A 16,279-nucleotide genomic window follows, 5' to 3' on the forward strand; every position below is an offset into this window, starting at 1 on the left:
GAAGCCCTAACACTCCCCGGTCTGTGTCTCTCGGTCACTTCGTGCTGCCAACACCCACAGCAGGTTCACAAAGGGCTTCCCTCTGTATTTGAATGCGTTCAGAATCAGCCTTCACCTTTTTGCCCTCTCCACACTCCCAGACATCTCAACATCAAATTCCTTTAAGCGATTGCACAGCCCGGGATAAACAGCTCGGGACTTCAATGTGGCAGGCTGGATCCTGAGCCGCTGCTGCAGCCCCGCCTCTCTCTGCTCATGCTCCAGGGTCCCTGAAGTTCACTGCCCTGGAGGAACACGTCCTCCCTCAGTTCGATTTTCTCCTGACCCAGGGAAAGCCAGAAAGATAGATGAACCAGACGATCTACGAGTTTTAGCGTCTGGTCACGGTGACAAGCACAGGATTAATAGTCTCATTTCCGCTACCCAGGTGAGGGGAACTGGTCTCAGCTTTTACCTCCAGTTACAGAAAAGGACACAGAAAACCGTCAAGGTTGTCCGTCAATGGTTCCCAATCCTGTAGGCTATATCAAGAACATCTATGATAATTGTTTCGTAAATGTTTACTTATTTTCACCAATTTAAAAGGGGGAGAGAGAGACAGAGAGAAAGAGAGGGGGAGAGATCTTCTACCCACTGGTTCACTCCCTAATGTCTGCAACAGCCTGGCCAAAGACAGATGCCAGGAACTCTATCCGGGTCTCCCACAAGGGTGCAGAGACCTAAAGACTCGAGCCATTGTCCGCCGCTCCCCAAGCACATTCGCCGGAAGCTATGCCAGAGCAGCCGGACAGAAAGCGCACTCCAGTGTGGGATGTGGGTGTCCCACGTGGAGGCTACCTACACTCCCATAACACCTGCCCCCATTCTGACTTTAAAAGGCTGCACAGAGGATTCTGAAATTGGTTGCCTAAAGGATTTAAGGGACGCCCACCCAACCCAAGCGCATGAGGCTTCTGGGAACTGGCTGTCACCTGCCAGCAGGGAGCGTCTAAGGACGTCGTGTAAATAGGCCAGCCCGGGCCCAGCATCAGGAGGGTGTGGGTGGCAGGCAGAAAGGACAGCTTCAAGTCACAAGAGCCACAAGCAGGCAAACTGGCTCTCTTGGCACGGCCAGCATCTGCTCTTCGCATCGCCAACTGAATCGGGCACAGAGACAGTTTTCTTTCCTTTCCTTTCCTTTTCCTTTTTTCCTTCCTTCCTTCCTTCCTTCCTTCCTTCCTTCCTTCCTTCCAACAGGCAGAGTTAGACAGTGAGTGAGAGAGAGAGACAGAGAGACAGAGAGAAAGGTCTTCCTTTTTCCGTTGGTTCACCCGCCAAGTGGCCGCTATGGGCAGTGCATTGTGACTGGCGCACTGAACCAATCCGAAGCCAGGAGCCAGGTGCTTCCTCCTGGTCTCCCATGGGGTGCAGGGCCCAAGCACTTGGGCCATCCTCCACTGCCCTCCTGGGCCACAGCAGAGAGCTGGACTGGAAGAGGAGCAACTGGGACAGAACCGGCACCCCAACCGGGACTAGAACCCAGGGTGCTGGCGCTGCAGGCGGAGGATTAGCCTAGTGAGCCACGGCGGCAGCCCCACAGAGACAGTTTTCAACAGAAGCAGGGAGCAAGGGCAGAGCCACAGAGATGTGGCTTCAGTGGAGCATTCATGTATGTGGGGTTGAGTAGGGACAGGAAACCGCATAGATTTAAAAAGTCCTGAAGCTCAGAGGTGAACAGTCAGTACAGATGACAATAATCCACATAATAGCTACGTATTAAATCTCACTTCCATCCGCCAATACAAGTTATAGCCCTATTTGTTTTCCACTTCTTTGTTATTATTATTCACCTTCCCCCCCATCTTTCCTATTTTTCATAAAGAAAATGAGGCCAAACAGTTAAGAAATGAGACTAAGTCCTCCCTCTAACCTATTTTAAATTTGTATCCTAAGAACCAAAAGTTGGCTGCATTACTGAAATGTCAAAATGACCCTATCTGGGTATGATATTCTGACACAGAATATAACACATACCCCCTTAGAAGTTCTCCACTGTTTTATAAAATGCAACTACACTTATATTTAGGGATAGTTTAAGAAGAAGTGACAACATACACTGGGAAGTCAGGAGAATGGGTAAACAAACTTTGAAGAGATTTTAATTTCTCAGAAGCATTTTCCAGGGTCTTTGCCAAGAAGAAGACATCACTTCATTAAGTAGCATGATAAAGGTAACTGGCGTCTCAGAGACTTTGGGGCACAAGATAAAAAAGGTCAGGGAGAATTCCACTTCTCTTGAACTCAAACTTTATCAGTCCACTTGGCCTTCTTCCACATGAAACAAATACCTCCCTGGCAGGTGCACTCTTAGCCACCACAGGCAGGATAATCAAAGGAGAAAATAGAAACTTATGTATCAACTAGCAATCAGTTGATGGAGCTGTTGTTTGAGGGGCCTCATTCTCTCTGATTATTGTAAAGGACCCCTGCTCAAGGCATGGTCAATGCCACTCTCTCTTCTTCTACTAAATTTATTAAAATTGTATTTATTTTTATTTATTTGAAAGAGATATAAAGAGATCTCTCATCCACTGGTTCCCTCCCCAGATACTTGCAACAGCCAGGAGCCTGGAACTCAATGTAGGTCTCCTATGTGGTTGTCAGGGACCCAACTACATGAGCCATCACCTGCTGTTATCCAGGGTATGTATTAGCAGGAAGCTGGAAACAGGAGGCGAAGCCAGGACTTGGACCCGGGGCCTCTGATATGGGACACAGTAGCGCAAATGGAGTTTTAATAACCGTCCCAAATGCCTTCTCCGCCTAACTTTGCCCCTCGGGCTCTGCAGAGCTGGGCTCAAACTAAAGATGGAGGCCCCAACTCTGCATTCAGCCAGCGTTCAGGCTGTCTTCCCTCTTCTCTGATCTGTGCTACAGAGACAGGAGAGGCAACCTGGAGAAGGGTTCACATGCAGCGCTGAGGGGAACCCCAGGGACATCTATCACTTTTAAATATTGCAAGCAAGAGAACCTACCAACAAAGAGGTTCACCTTTTTAAGCCCGATAACCTACTACCCTCATGACAGCAGGTTATGGAATCGTGGGTGTGTGCCGGAGAGCAGGGTGCTTGGGACATGGAAGGGAAGATGAGTCAGAGTGTTGGTTTCATGACAGCTCATTGGTAAAAACCTCAACGGAAATATCGTTTGTTTTCCCTGATGGGTGACAACTGAGCACCAAAGGGGAAACCTGTTGAAGTGAAATGGACACTATAAGAAACAATGAACTGATCAGCTCTTGTCCTGACTCTAGATGTACAATGTAATACTTTATCCTTTTTAGTATTTGTTGTTGTTGTTGTTCTAGTACTAGTGGTTGAACTCTGTAATTAACACACAATTATTCTTAGGTGTTTAAATTTTAACTGAAAAGTGATCCCTGTTAAATTTAAGAGTGGAAAAAGAGAGGGAGGAGATGTACAATTTGGGACATGCTCAATCGGACTTGCCCCAAATGATGGAGTTAGAAATGTGCCAGGGGATTCCAATACAATCCCATCAAGGTGGCATGTACCAATGCCATCTCACTAGTCCAAGTGATCAATTTCAGTTCACATTCGATGGCTCTGATAGGTCTAAGAATCAAAGGGATCACACAAACAAGACAAGTGTCTGCTAATACTAACTGATAGAATCAAAAAGGGAGAGAAAGATCCAACATGGGAAGTGGGATACACAGCAGACTCATAGAATGGCAGATGTCCTAAACAACACTCTGGCCTCAGAATCAGCCCTTAAGGCATTCGGATCTGGCTGAAGAGCCCATGAGAGTATTGTAGGCATGGAAAGCCAAGATACCATGGAAAAGAAAAAAAGAAGAAGACCTAAATGAAAGATCTCTGTGAGTGAGATCCCAGTGGAAAGAACGGGGCCATCAAAGAGGGAGGTACCTTTCTCTGAAGGGAGGAGAGAACTTCCACTTTGACTATGACCCTATTGGAATAAGATCAAAGTCAGCGAACTCTAAAGGCTTCCATAGCCCTGGCAACTCATGACTAGAGCCTAGGGAGATTACTGACGCCATGAACAGGAGTGTCAAATTGTTAAGTCAGCAACAGAAGTCACTGTGTACTTACATCCCATGTGGGATCTGTCCTTAATGTGTTGTCTAATGTGCAGTGATGCTATAACTAGTACTGAAACAGTATTTTTACACTTTGTGTTTCTGCGTGGGTACAAACTGATGAGATCTTTACTAATTATATACTGAATCGATCTTCTGTTTATAAAGATAACTGGAAATGAAAAAAAAACTGGTGTTAAATTGGAAATGGCATAGAAAATTAATTTTAAAAAAATATTATGTAGGATCTCTATCTTTAATGTGCTGTACACTCTTATTTAATGCTATAACTAGTACTCCAACAGTATTTTTTTTCACTTTGTGTTGCTATATGGGGGCAAACTGTTGAAATCGTTACCTAATATATACTAAACTGATCTTCTGTATATAAAGAGAATTGAAAATGAATCATGATGTGATTGGAAGGGGAGAGGGAGCGGGAAAGGGGAGGGTTGTGGGTGGGAGGGAAGTTTTGGGAGGGGGAAGCCATTGTAACCCATAAGCTGTACTTTGGAAATTTATATTCATTAAATAAAAGTTTAATTTTAAAAAAAAAAAAACCTCAACGGAAAGGAAAATCATCACACCATCTCACAGCTGCTGGGAGCTGCCTTCCAAGAGCTAAAGAGAACGTCAAAGCCCAGAAGACTGTGTCGACACAAATACAAAGAAGGGAAGTCCATGAACTCCGCACGCCCCTCCAGTCTGAGAGGCACTGACACAGGACTTCAGTGCGAGGCTTCCGCAGGCTCACGGGATGCCCACTGCACAGCACCAGCGAGCCAGGTACTGAGACACGGGAGTGGTCATGCAAACTGGACTGTGCAGGTGCTGTATCTTTAAGACAGGAAGTGTTTTCAGTAAACGGCCAGGTAGCACATTACTTCAGCCTTTCTGGGCCAGATTATTTGTGATGCAACAATTCAGTTCTGCCAGTGCCACTAACTGTGCAATCAGCCAGAGACAACGTGTAGATGAACACGTGTGGCTGGGATTCCAACAGAACTGTACTATGGACACTGATGTTGGAAATTCACATCATGTTCACCTGTCATGGAACCTTCTTCTCTTTGATATATATATTTTTTTTCAAAACAGGCAGTGGGTCAAAGCTGGCTGACCTCTGCAGCATTAGGGATTAAGACTCAGAAACCAATCCCTGACTTCAGATTTACTGATTAGGATGAGCCTGAGTATGACTATCTCCTGCTCTCTTATGACAGGACTGGGCCATGATGCCACACAACGCTAACACTCCCACTCAAACCATAAATAATATTTTTTTTTTATTTGGAAGATGCTGTTCAGTTAATTAGGAGTAAACCGTGGTTCACAGTGTGACCTTAGGAGCATCTGTAGACATCAATTTCTCCATTTGTAACTGAAGATGCTAATTACCGTTCTTTTTCTCCCTCCTGTGGCTTTCTCTAAAATTAACGATGGTCACACATCTTAGTGCGGTAAATGCAGAGACACTTGGAGAGTGGATATTTTGTAAATCTACTTTGAGAAGAAATAACAAAGGATACAAAACAAAATGTTGCTTGCAACAAAAGTGCAGTTCCTTAAAGGATCGCCACTGGGTTAACATAATCACCTATGCTAATGCTGCCTTAACTTTCATCCTTTCAACAGGACTGCTGCGTAACCTTGGTGCTTAATGATTTGATCTGAAGTCTCACAAACCTCTTATGTACACATGAGCCCCCGGCCACATACACACACAGTGGGTACCTCCAGTGGGAGTCCTTTCAAGTCTCTAACCCATTCCAATCAAGAACACTCAGCCAATGACCTTCTTCCAAACCCCAGCCAGAAAATTCATGCTGGAACATCTCTAACTGTGCTGTCTCAGCCCTGAATGACTGACATCTGGCTCATCACTGTCAATGTTTCTCTAATCTCAGATAAACTTCAAATCTTCTCTCCAGAAGGAGCAGCTTCACCTGATGCAGGACCCAGCTCCCTTCTGCGGGTCATGGGCCCTCTTCCTTTGATGACCCCACGTTTCCCTTTAGTTTCCATCTGCTCTTCTCTCCTTCTTCCCCACAAGTTGTAAATAAATTCCCATCTTTAAAGATAAACAAGACATCCTCCAGCTTCAGGCTCCTGTTTGGTCCTTCGATCATGCCCTTTCTCCACTCACCTTAGCCATTTCTGGAACGAACTCTACTTTTATCTTCAATTCACCTCTAAACCCACTGCAATCAGAATTTTCTGCTCCTATCACAACTCAGAAACCACTCAGAAAATCATCAAATCCAGTGCACACACTTCCATCTGGAATTTATTGCAAGTGTTAGGGCTTGACCACTGTATGGAAAAGACTAAAAATAGCCAAGAGATTCTGAAGATTAAGACGACCAGCTACCACACCCTTGCATCCAGTAAGGCTATAATCATTAGAACAGTGTATTGTGGGTACAGCAAAACCTGTTCTACACTTCATTCTTTGTGCCTGGCTCATAGCTCTCACATCCCCACCACCATTGTTTCTTCTTGCCCTTCTATCTGTGCCAAAGATTGGGAATTGTGCTTTCTCTACTTCAACAGTTACATAAAAGAGCACTGGAGGACTACCAAACCCACCGCGTTCTTCTCTCTCATTTCATTCTCTCACTCAGTGCAGTCCCAATGGCTGGATGTTCTCTTTTACTTTGAAATGCAGTTCTCTTCTGGGTTCTGCAATATCACGATGATCTGGCTTGTCTCTGCTCTCTCTGGGCAGTCTTTGATTACTCAAAGGGTTTTTGCATTCCACGTTAAAGTGCTGAAGAGCTCATCCTGGGCACTCCCTTCTTTTTCTTCTTTCTACACTCCCAGGCAGATCATCTCACTCATTCTTGCAGCTTAAGAATCCACATTTTTAATGCATGTGACGCCTAATTTATCCCCAGTGTCTTCACTCAGCTTCTAGCTCAGAGATCCCCTGCCCACTTGACAACTCTACTTCAATTTCCTGGAGGTTGGGTTAACCACTGGCGTTTTCAGATACAATACAGGGTGCCTAGGGAAGTCTGAATTTCAGACAAGCCACAGACTGTTTCAACACAAACATGTCTCTCATGTAATGTTCAGCAGACTTATATTCATGGCTTACCTGACCTTCACATTGAACTGGGGATCATATACTTTATTTCCTAGGTTTGTTCATCCTGGTGAAAAATGCCCCAGCATGGAACTCTTGATTTTTCCTGCCCCCCATCCTTCATACCATTCTCATCCCTACCTCTCCTAGTTTCCTAATTTTAGTGAGTCCAGTTGACCCAGTTGCCCAACTTAAAACTCTGAGAGAATTAAACAGGATTTTCCTTTTCTTCCTTACCCCCCACATCGATGCCATCAGCAAATCCCTCTGGTTCTATCTCCAAAAATGTATCTTAAATTGAACCAATTTCTAAGTTTATTGCACCTATATTAAATTGCATTCAAATGTTCTATCAATTTATACACCCATAGCAATGATGGAAGTACCTATTTTCTAGTACCTTCACCAATACAGAGATTTTTTTTTATCTTATAACAGTATATGTCATCACTTTCACTTGCATTTCTTATTCAATAAAATACAAAGGATATTTCCTCAAACTCCTGAACTCCAGATATATTTATGCCACAGCCACAGCCCATCAGCCAGGGGGAGTGACGGGCTCACCAGTGTTCACTAGCCTTTCTACACAACAGCACTTCAAATTAAGGACTCAGTAATCCCAGATGTTTAAAACATCAGAACCGTAGTGCATGGAAGTTCTTATTAAGTAATCTAGAGAAATATGTCATGTTCAAGTAAAAGATAAATAGCAGAACATCAGTCTCAACTTGCAAGGAACAAAAATAGAATAAAAGGATTTTTTTATTTTCAATTCTCTTTATATACAGAAGATCAATTTAGTATATATTAAGTAAAGATTTCAACAGTTTGTACCCACACAGAAACACAAAGTGTAAAGTACTATTTGAGTACTAGCTATAGCATTAATTCACATTGAACAACACATTAAGGACAGAGATCCTACATGGGGAGTAAGTGCACAGTGACACCTGTTGTTGACTTAACAATTGACACTCTTGTTTATGGTGTCAGTAATCTCCCTAGGCTCTAGTCATGACTTGCTGAGGCTATGGAAGCCTTTAGGGTTTGCCGACTGGATCTTATTCCGACAGGGTCATAGTCAAAGTGGAAGTTCTCTCCTCCCTTCATAGAAAGGTACCTCCTTCTTTGATGGCCCATTCTTTCCACTGGGATCTCACAGAGATCTTTCATTTAGGGTTTTGTGTTTTTTGTTGTTGTTTTCTTTTTTTTTTTTCTTTCTTTCTTTCTTTTTTTTTTTTTTTTTTGCCAGAGTGTCTTGGCTTTCCATGCCTAAAAAAACTCTCATGGGATCTTCAGCCAGATCTGAATGCCTTAAGGGCTGATTCTGAGGCCAAATGGTTTTAAAAATAATCATAGTAGTGCTTTTTGATAATAAGTAAATATTTTACAAACACTCAGGCTTTCCAATATAAATTACCATACTCCAACCTGTTCGGCTTTTATGAAGAGATATGACTATAAGATAATGATCTTTACCTTATCTATGACAGCCAGGTGGGGTAACCACTGTAGGACATTGTCACACGTGTCTAAATTCATAACAACTATGAATTAAGGCTCGGCCTCCCTTGACAGCTATATCGACTCAAAACACACACATTAAAGTGTTTCCTTAAGAGAATATTGCCACTGAATTTGTTGTGAGGTTAAGCAAATATTCGAGTTTAAGACAATATCTGCAAATGTCAGAAAAGTTTCATAGCAAAGGAAAAGTTGACATCAAGTTAAAAATCTTATGACAGAAAATGCTGAAGAAATGGATATTCACAGGTAAGCGAGCAATAATGTGAGTGAGGTGTCAAGCAACACTTCCTTTCTTACTCTTCCTGATATTAAATTTATGAAAAAAAAACCCTATCAGCACCATGCACGGTGCTCAGGTACCCATAAAGAGGAGAATTTTCAGACAGAAAGAACACTAACTAGAAGAAGCGACAACTGTCCCACCAGTGACCAAGTCCCCAGAGGTACCCTCTGCAGTTCCCTCAGCACTGAGTGTGATCACAGCTGGTTACAGCGCGACTACATAGCGAGGGCAGGACAACCTTGAACATGGACTGGGAAGAGGTCACAGTGACAGGAAGTGGCAGGAGAGACATGTGTGTCCTCTCGCACTGAGTGGGATCACAGCTGGTTACAGCGGGAGTACATAGCGAGGGCAGGACAACCTTGAACATGGACTGGGAAGAGGTCACAGTGACAGGAAGTGGCAGGAGAGACGTGTGTGTCCTCTCGCACTGAGTGGGATCACAGCTGGTTACAGCAGGAGTACATAGCGAGGGCAGGACAACCTTGAACATGGACTGGGAAGAGGTCACAGTGACAGAAAGTGGCAGGGGAGACATATGTCCTCTCCCTAGGCATTTTTCCCATCAGAACCTGATATGAGTAGGTACAGCTAATTCTACCACACTTTGGCCTTCTACCCCATCACAGCTGTGTCTATAGTAGGTAACCATCTGTATCTTTTCAACCTTCAGGCTGGGCTTTGGGTATTTTTGTCAGAGTTGTTCATTGTCCATTTGACTGTCAACTAACATGGTAAGGGATAATAGCAAAAACATGGGGGCGGGTGCCGTGGCTCACTTGGTTAATCCTCTGCCTGTGGCACCAGCATCCCACATGGGTGCCAGGTTCTAGTCCCGGTTGCTCCTCTTCCAGGCCAGCTCTCTGCTGTGGCCCAGGAGGGCAGTGGAGGATGGCCCGAATGCTTGGGCCCCTGCACCCGCATGGGAGACCAGAAAGAAGCACCTGGCTCCTGGCTTCAGATCGGTGCAGCGCCAGCCATAGTGGCCATCTGGGGAGTAAACCAACAGAAGGAAGACCTTTCTTTCTGTCTTTCTCTCTCACTGACTATAACTCTACTTGTCAAATAAAAAAAAATAGTAAAAACTAGAACTGGTATGACTCAACAAAATAAATTCATCATTTGTGAAGAGCTGCCTCTGCTTTGACATAGACTCAAACCAAAACAACCAACAGGAAACATACAGAGAATAGCATGTTTGAATTGTTGGTGATGCTCTAGAGGACTCTGCAACTACAATGAGCCAGAGTAGTATAAGAGCAGGGGTAGTAATTAGTTTTTTCATTTTATTTGAAAGGTAAAAGGACAAAGCGACAGATGGAAGGAGATCACTCATATCCACGAGTTCACTGCCAAAACACCTTCAACAGAGAGAGCCAGACCAGGCCAAAGCCAGGCCTCCCACACGGGTAGCAGGAACCCAAGTACTGGAGCCATCTCCAGCTGCCTCCCAGGGTGGGCGTTGGCAGGAAGCTGGAATCAAGAGCACAGTTCAGACTTGAAGCAGCCACTCTACTAAGGGCTGCTGGATTCCCAAGTGTCTGTCAAACGCCTGCCCCTAGTGATGCCAACAAGGAACCCACTGGCTATCTGGTGTTATGCTAACTGATTCATATGGATTGTCTCTAATTTTCTTAGAAACCTTGAGATATATACCATGATTGTCCCCGTTTCACATGTGATAAACTTTTCTAGGTAGACTTAGGGACTTGTAAATTAAGCAATCAGGTAACCTTATGTTACAAGACTAGAAAATGAAAGACCCGAGTTTAATTCAGGCCGTTTGACCCAAAACCTTTGCAAAGAAAGAGAATATAAGAGCATCAGGAGTGAAAATACAATCCACGGAATGGAAGAAAATGCTTGCAAACCTTTATCTGATAATGGATTAATATTCAGAATATTTTTTTTAAAAAAACTCCTACAACTCAAAAACAAAAATCAAAACACTCCTCTTCACAAACAGGGGAAGGCAGAGTGTGGAGGTTTTTAGGGCAGGAGGACCACTCTGTATGATACCGCAGCATGGACACACACCGCTACCCAGTTGCTCCAGGGAAAGGAATCTTTTTTTCTGCCCAGGTCACTTGGACACTTACATCATCACTTACAGGCCATACAAATTATCAACTTAAAAATTGGCCTGCTCTAGATTTACTGAGTTTTGAGTCCTGCCTGTCTTTGCCTTGGTAGGGTCAGCGCAAGTGATTTTTGTGGATCTTTTACGTGGCCTGTAGGCTAGACATTCCCCATTCCTGGAAACTCACAGAATTTATTACACCAACAGTGAACCCAATATAAACTATGGACTCGGCGTGAAAGATTTTTTTTAAAACTTTGAATAGGGGGCCGGCGCCATGGCTCACTTGGTTAATCCTCTGCCTGTGGCACCAGCATCCCATATGGGTGCCAGGTTCTAGTCCCGGTTGCTCCTCTTCCAGTCCAGCTCTCTGCTGTGGCCCAGGAGGGCAGTGGAGGATGGCCCAAGTGCTTGGGCCCCTGCACCCACATGGAGACCAGGAAGAAGCACCTCGCTCCTGGCTTCAGATCGGTGCAGCGCCAGCCATAGTGGCCATCTGGGGAGTGAACCAACGGAAGGAAGACCTTTCTGTCTCTTTCTCACACTGTCTATAACTCTACCTGTCAAATAAAAAAAAAAAAAACTTTGAATAAATACTTTTTCCAAAGAAGATATACGAATGGCCAACAAATATATGAAAAGATGCTTTACTTGACTACTTATTAGGAAAATCAAAACCACAATAAGATACCACTTCACACTCAATAGGGTGACTCACATTTTTTAAAAAGGGAAAAAAAGGGGGGGAAATGATCCACATTGTTCTGTCATGGAGGAAGAATTGAAACCCTTGTGAACAACATTTTATAGACACACAAAATGACACGGCCTTTGTAAGAAAATAGTTTGGTGGCCCTCGAAAAGTTAAACAGAGTTCCACTGTGAGGTATTCACCCAAAGAATTCAAAGTAGGGACCCAAATAGATACTTGTTCACAACAGCCAAAAAGTAGAAACAACTCAATACTCATGAACATATGGATGAACAAAGTACGGAGCTCATACACACGAAATGGTATTTAGTCAGAAAAATGAATGAAATTCTGTTATATATATGCTGCGACATGGATGAATTGTGAAAAAGCTGGACACAACGTGAGACATATTGTGTGATTCCACTTAAATGAGGTAAGCAGAGTAGGTGAATTTGTAGCTACAGAAAGAGACATGTATCTGGATGATATAACATATGGGAATCAGCCTCGAAATTTGGGGTCATTCAGGAAATACCTTTAGGTAACTCAGTAAAGAACACCAACATTTATGAAGGTTTACAATTCTCCTATTTTTCCAGATCCAGGTGGCCAACAGACTCCACGCACAGATCCTCCCTGAGAGCCCTGATTGATAAGAGCAGTGGTTCTGGGTGAGATGGACATGATGAGTGTGTGTGTCTAGGATAGCCTTGAGTGTGGCCAACACATTGGTCTATGGGAGTCTAGACACTACAGAGCACCCCCGCACTACATCAACCAGCCAAGAAGGATCACACAGGGATACTCCAACTGAGCTGTATTTAAACATGCAAACTTGGGCACACGGAGGAAAGTTAACAGAAACACAGCTAGGAACCATCATTCTACTCCAGGTAAGAACGCTTCTCATTCAATCCATTCCCAATGTTCTGCATATTAGGAGCCACAGACTCCACGTTCTACCTTAACCTCACATTGAACTACAACTAATTTTTTCTGTCTTTATTTTCACTTAGCTTTGATTTGTTCACTTACACTTCTCATCTGCCAGAAGTGACTGTTTCATGTGCTGGCCTAAGATAAAACATAAATTTCCCAACCTAGCCATGTTATCTGGGGAACTCCCAGTCTCTCAGGGCGGGTATTCTTATCCACGAAATGTGAGGTTATTATAGTTCTGAAGTTTTCTCATCTTTCTAGATAAAAAAGGGTGAAAAACTTATTTTTATGCTGTCAGCTTTTAAACTATTATTATTGTAATAACACAGCAAGAGGCATGCATCTTGATTCTGAACATAACTCTTCATAATTGATAACCACAAAGAATTCAGTAACGTTCTCATTTTGAGGGCAGAGTGGGGGATGGAAATTGAACCTTCTTAGAAAGGCGAGTGATACAGATACATAGGTAAATAAACCACAGTTGATTTGCCACTAAATTGTTCCTGGCAGGACAAAAAGGTATATTTATAAATAAATGTAAAGTAAATGTTCTTGAAGACAGCAGTGTAAAAACAATGGTGTGACTGCGTGGGTGCTCGTGAAAGAACTCTTATGGAGCTAGGGTATCCACTTCAAACAGGCATGGCTGTGTTTCCACTTTATGTGACATACTTATCCCCCCCCTGCAGGAAGCACATACAGATTATGAATGTAATGGATGTCCAGAAAATGTAACAAGATGAATGCCAAGAGTCAAGCGTTTTGCATGAATGATCTCATCAACCCTTCAAAAGGACACTGCATAGTTGGTAGTATGTAAACTCCTTTAATGGCTCAAGTATTTGGGCCCCTGTCACCATGAGAGAGACCAGGGTGGAGGTCCTGGAACATGGTTCTGGCATGGACCAGTCCTAGCTGTTGTAGTCATTTGGGGAATGAACCAGCATGGAAGATTGACCTCCCTCTCTCCCCCCTCCCCCCTCTCCCCCTCCGTCTCCCTCTCTCTCCCTCACCCCTCTCCCCCTCCGTCTCCCTCTCTCTCCCTCACCCCTCTGTCCCCCCTCCCCTCTCCCCTCTCTCCCCATCTCCCTCCCCCTCTCCCCCTCCGTCTCCCTCTCTCTCCCTCACCCCTCTGTCCCCCCTCCCCTCTCCCCTCTCTCCCCATCTCCCTCCCCCTCTCCCCCTCCATCTCCCTCTCTCTCCCTCACCCCTCTGTCCCCCCTCCCCTCTCCCCTCTCTCCCCATCTCCCTCCCCCCTCCCCTCTCTCTCCCTCTCTCCCTCTATCTCCCTATCTCCCTCCCTCCCTCTCTCTCCTCTCTCTCTCTCTCTCTCTCTCCCTCCCCCCCCTCTCCATCTATCCCCCTCTCTGTTGTTCTTCCAAATAAATTTTTTAAAAAATACTTAAGAAGTTTCTTGAAACACAATGCACATTCCTTATACTTACCCTTCAAAAGCATACAATGTGGTGATTTTTAGTACAGGTTGAATATCCTTTATCTTGAGATTAGTAGTGCTTTGTTGGATTTTGGTATATTTTCATACACATAATGAGATTTCTTAGGGATGAGACACAAGTCTGAACATGAGATGCGTTTATGTTCCTTACACATCTCAAACATGTTACTGGGAGCTGGACCTGAAAGAACTAGCAGCCTCATCTATCGATCGATTGAACTACCCCTTTCCTATTCCCTCATATCTTGTCCTTGTTATTTTGATTCAGCACCAGGGACAGGGACCGAGCGTTCGGTAACATACACACAGCCTAGAGGTAATTTCATATAGCATTTTCAATGTGCCTGTGTTTTTGCTGCGACCCATCTCATGAGGTCTAGTGTGGAATTTTCTCTTTGTGCTCTCCTGTGGGCATTAACAAGGCTTTGGATTTAGGGACATTTCAGGTTTCAGATTCTCAGATTAGAGATCTTGTTTAGTTTGTATTTGACAGTTGTGCAGCCATCACCAAAATCTAATCTTAGAACATTTTCATCTTCCCCAAAATACACCCTGACCTCATTAGGAGCCGTTCCCTGCTCGTCCCTCCCAGCAGCCCCAGCAGTCAGGAAGCTACTTCTTGTCTGTGGATTTGTCTCCCTGGACATTGCATACAAGTGAAATCACACAATATGTAGTCTTTTGTTTTTGATTAACATGTAATACTTGCTCATTTTTATAGAGTACATGATAATATTTCATCACATATTCACAGCATAAACTACCCAAAACAGGCAACTAGCCTTTCTCTTTCCTTACCTTTATTTTATGTTTGAAGCCTGATGGGCTCCTCTCTTCCAGTTCTTTATATGGTGTACACTAGATTATTGTGGACTATAATCATCCCACCACACTACTGAACACTAGCAATTGTTCCTTCCATCTGACTGTGTTTGGCACCTGTTATCCAACTCCCCTGTATCTTCCCACCCCCATCCTCCCTAACCTCTAGTAGTTCAGAGTGACTATTTAACTTAATTAATTAATTAATCTATTTGAGAGGCAGAGAGACAGAGAGAGCTCCCATCTGAAGGTTCATTCCCAAAAGCTCCTAATGGCTGTGGTTGGGCCTGGCCACAGCCAGGAACCAAGAAATCAATCCAGGTCTTCCAAAGAGGTGGCTGGGCCCCAACTACTTGAGCCACACTATGGCCTCCCAGGGTTTGCATTGGCAGGAAGCTGGAATCAGGAGCTGCAGGCAGGTATTTCATCTGGGCACTCCAACATGGGATGTGAGCATAATAACCAACATCCTGACCCTGGGCCAAACTCAGACTCCCACCCATTTTTTTTAAACTTCAACACATGAAAGAGAACATATAGCATTTGTCTTTCTGTGCCTGGCTTATTTCATTGAATATAATGATCTCTGATTCCAAGCATTTTACTAAAAATGTCAGATTTAATTCTTTCTTTTGGCTGAGTAGTGTGTCAGTGTGTATATCTCACATTCAGTTTATCCATTCATCCATAGATGGACAGTGGGGCGGACTCCAGATCTGTGCGCCTCTGAATAGTGCTGCAATAAACAGGAAATGCAGGTGTCTGTCACACAGTGACTTTATTTCCTTTGGAAATGTGTCTGGAACTGGGATAGCTGGGTATATATTAGGTCCATTTTTAGTTTTTGAGGAAATTCCATACTGTTCTCCCAATAAATTCTTGCAGTAGTCTTGTTGTGTCAGCTTTTTTCTGGTCTATTCTGTGCTGATTTTTGTGTAGGGTAAGAGACAGGCATGGGGTAAAGTTTAATCTGCAAATGAATACCTACCTGTCCCAGCAACACTTATTAAAGATACAGTCCTTTCTCCATTGTCTATACTGGCATCTCTGACAATTATCAGTTGGCTGCAGATGCAAGGTTCAATTTCTAGAATTTCTATACTGTTCCATTGGTCTCTGTGTCTGTTTTTATGCTAGGACCATGCAGTATTAGTTATAACTCTATAGTATGTCTTGAAATTGGGTACTGTGATGCCTCTGGATTTGCTCATTTTGTTCAAGATTTTGTTGGCTATTCAGGGTCCTTTGTGCTTCCATATGAATTTAAAATTGCTCTTTCTAG

At 43.8% G+C, this 16,279-nt stretch overlaps 1 protein-coding gene across 1 annotated transcript in view; it reads right to left on the reverse strand.

Annotated features, from left to right (window-relative positions):
* Positions 1–16,279, reverse strand: part of GPR158 (G protein-coupled receptor 158) — a 344,765-nt gene that overhangs the window by 137,481 nt on the left and 191,005 nt on the right. The gene's annotated exons all lie outside the window — the stretch shown is intronic.

Source organism: Lepus europaeus, chromosome 14, assembly GCF_033115175.1.
Source record: "Lepus europaeus isolate LE1 chromosome 14, mLepTim1.pri, whole genome shotgun sequence".
Lineage (NCBI taxonomy): Eukaryota > Metazoa > Chordata > Mammalia > Lagomorpha > Leporidae > Lepus > Lepus europaeus.